The sequence below is a fragment of the Hipposideros armiger genome, unplaced genomic scaffold (assembly GCF_001890085.2).
Source record: "Hipposideros armiger isolate ML-2016 unplaced genomic scaffold, ASM189008v1 scaffold_1679, whole genome shotgun sequence".
In the NCBI taxonomy this organism is placed as follows: domain Eukaryota; kingdom Metazoa; phylum Chordata; class Mammalia; order Chiroptera; family Hipposideridae; genus Hipposideros; species Hipposideros armiger.
Genome location: NW_017733029.1, coordinates 114,474 through 118,493, shown reverse-complemented (window position 1 = coordinate 118,493; position 4,020 = coordinate 114,474).

Here is a 4,020-nt window from a genome sequence, read left to right as displayed (position 1 = left end):
TGTGCCTCTGGGAAGGCAAGAGCAGAAATGCCACTGACTTTGTAAAAACTACCAACCACACCCCATAGCCCCACTCATCTAGAACTGCATCGCCAGGGTCACTCTGGGCACCAGGTGGCTGGCTCTGCCCCCACAATACGCAGAAGAGTTTTTGTACAGCAGAGGACAACCTGGAGATAGCTTGGTGGACTTTAACCAAGAGTGGAACTGGGGTTTTTTGTTATTTGGGGTTTTGGAGAGGTTTTTTGGTTTTGTTTGTTTGTTTCTCTATTTCATTATTATCATTTTTAGTTATCTATATATATGTATATATATATATGTGTATATATATATGTCCATATATATAGGTGTGTAAATATATATAATATATTAAAATATATATATATTCCCTTCTCTCTCCCTGCTTTTCTTCTTTCTTTTCCCTGCTCTACTTTTCCTCCTTCTTTCCATTTCTTTGCAACTTTTTTTTTTGGTGTTGCTACTTTGTTTGTCATTTTCTTTTTGTTGTTGTTGTTGTATTTTTTATACTTCTGTGCATGTTGAGTGTTGGTTATTAGATTTTGGTTATTTTTACATGTGAGAGTATCTGGTTTTTTTTAGTGGCTGTTGTTGCTGTGCTTCTTGATCCATTTTGTTCTAAAATCGCTCTGCAGTGGGGTTCAACCAAGGAGGCACAAGAATCGTCACACCCAGAGGCCAATTTAGGCCAAACCAGAACATTACAGAATTTGACCTACAAGAGTCACACCCAAAGGGAATTCTCTACAGGCACAAGAGCCCACAGGGGCCAAGACTCATCTGAGGGGTAAACCCTCACACAGCACCTCATACACTGTGGAATAGCCAATCCTCACAGCTAGTCAGCCTGGGAGTCAATCCTACCTACTGACAAGCCAAAAGCCATCAAAGCGCAACTTCAACAGTAGAAGACACACAACACAAGGGACACCTCTGGAACACTCACACAGGAGAATAAGGAGACTGAACAATTCAAATATAAAGGACACATACCACATAGGCCCACCCAGGAAAGACTGGGAGACCAAGGGGATCAACCTAATACATCAAAGCAAGCACAAAAAGTGAGCCAGAATGGGGAAACAAAGAAAGACAGTCCAAATAAAAGAACAGAAGTAACCTCCTGAATCAGTGGAACTAGATGAAATAGAGGCAACCAACCTATCAGAGACAGAGTTTAGAACACTGATGATTAGACTATTCAAGGAAATATTCTCACTCGAGAATATGAAGAAGAATAGAGAAATCATGAAAAACAACCAGTTAGAACTAAAGAATACAATTACTGAAATAAATAACAAACTTGAAGGAATTACCAGCAGGTTGGATGAAGCAGAGGATCAAATCAGCGACTTAGAAGACAAGATAGCAGAGATCACCCAAGTGGAACAACAGAAAGAAAAAAGAATAAAAAACATTGAAAATAGTTTAAGAGAGCTAGGTGACAACATCAAATGCAATAACATGTGCATCATAGTAATACCAGAAGGAGAAGAGAGGGAGCAAGGGATCGAGAACATATTTGAAGAATTAATGACCAAAAACTTCCATAACTTGGTAAGGAAATTGACACACAAGCCCAGGAAGTGCAGAGAGTTCCAAACAAGCTGAACCTAAACAGGCCCAGACAAATTATAGTGAAAATGGCAAGGGTTAAAGACAAAGACAGAATCCTGAAAGCAGCAAGAGACAGGCAGCAAGTCACTTACAAGGGCACCCCTCCACCCCATAAGAATGCCACCAGCTGACTTTCTTACAGAAACTCTGCAGGCCAGAAGGGAGTGGCAGGAGGTTTTCAAAGTGATGAAAAACAACCTACAACCTAGATTGCTTTATCTAGCAAAGCTATGATTTAAAATTAAAGGAGAGATAAAGAGCTCTCCAGAAAAGAATAAGCTAAAGGAATTCATTACCACCAAGCCAGCATTGCAGGAAATGTTAAAAAGGCTACTTTAAGCAGAGAGAGAGAAAAACAACCTAACTGAACCTAATGAAGACCAGGAACACAAATAACAAAATGTCAATAACTATGCAACTATCAATAATCACATTAAATGTAAATGGATTAAATGCTCCAATCAAAAGACATAGGGTGTCTGAATGGATAAGAAAGCAAGACCCTTACATATGCTGTATACAAGAGACTCACCTCAGATCAAAAGACACATACAGGCTGAAAGTAAAGAGATGGGGTAAAATATTTCATGCAAATAAAAATGAAAAATAAGTTGGAGTAACTATACTTATATCAGACAAAATAGGCTTTACATTCTTTAAAGAATATAATAAAGGATGAAGAAGGGGAGGGACTACATAATAATAAAGGGATCAATGCAACAAGGGACATAAGCCTAGTAAACATCTATACAACCAACATAGGAGCTCCTAAATATATAAAACAGTTTATGACCAACATAAAGTTGGAAATCAACAGTAACACTATCGTAGTAGGGGACTTCAACACCCCGTTGTCACCAATGGACAGGTCCTCCAGACAGAAAATCAATGTGGAAACAGTGGCCTTAAATGACACATTAGACCAGCTGGATTTAATTGATATTTTCAGAGCTACACAATATACATTCTTCTCAAGTGCACATGGAACATTTTCCAAGATAGACCACATGTTAGGCCACAAAACAAGTCTCAATAAATTTAAGAAGATTGAAATCATACCAAGCGTCTTCTCCAACCACAATGCTATGAAACTAGAAATCAATTATAAAAAGAAATCCGGAAAGCACACAAATACATGGAGGCTGATTAACATGCTACTAAATAGCAACTGGGTCAAAAATGAGATCCAGGAAGAAATCAAAAGATACCTTGAGACAAATGAAAATGATAACACCACAACCCAAAATCTCTGGGATGCAGCGAAAGCTGTCCTAAGAGGGAAGTTAATAGCAGTGCAGGCCTACCTAAAGAAGCAAAAAAAAAAAAATCTCAAATCAACAGGGTACACCTCAGGGAACTGCTAAAAGAACAGTATAATAAGCCCAAAGGGAGCAGCACAAGGAAGAAGATAATAAAGACTTGAGTGGAAATAAATGAAATATAGACCAGAAAAACAATACAAAAGATCAATAAAACCAAAAGCTTGTTTTTTTGAGAAGATAAACGAAATTGAGAAACCTCTAGCCAGACTCATCAAAAAAAAAAAGAGAGAGAGAGAGGACTCAAATTAGTAAAATCAGAAATGAAAGAGGTGAAGTGACAACAGACTCCACAGAAATACAAAAGATTTAAAGAAATTACTATGAGCAATTATATGCCAAAAAATTTGACAATCTGGAAGAAATGGATTCTTTTCTAGAATCATACACCCTTCCAAAGCTAACTCAAGAAAAAACAAAAAACCTGAATAGACTGATTACTATCAAGGAAATTGAATCAGTAGTTAACAAGCTCCCAACAAACAAAAGCCCTAGACCAGACGGCTTCACAAGTGAATTTTACCAAACATTCAAAATAGAATTATCACCTATTCTTCTCAAACTATTCCAAAAAATCCAGAAGGAGGGAAGGCTCCCAAACTCAATCTATGAAGCCTCTATCATCCTGATTGCAAAACCAGACAAAAACAGTACAAAAAAGGAAAACTACAGGCCGATATCCCTGACGAATATAGATGCGAAAATCGTCAAAAAATTTTTAACAAACAGAATTTAGCAATATATTAAGATCATACATCATGATCAAGTGGGTTTCATCCCTAGTATGCAAGGTTGGCACAACATCCACAAATCAATTAATGTGATACACCACATCAACAAAAATAAAAAAAAATCATATGGTCATATCAATAGATGCATAAAAGGCATTTGACAAAATCCAGCAGCCATTTATAATCAAAACTCTTAGCAAAGTGGGAATAGAGGGATCACATCTCAACATAATAAAGGCCATATATGATAAACACACAGCTAACATCATACTCAATGGGGAAAAGCTAAAACCATTCCCCTTAAGATCAGGAACAAGACAAGGCTGTCCACTTTC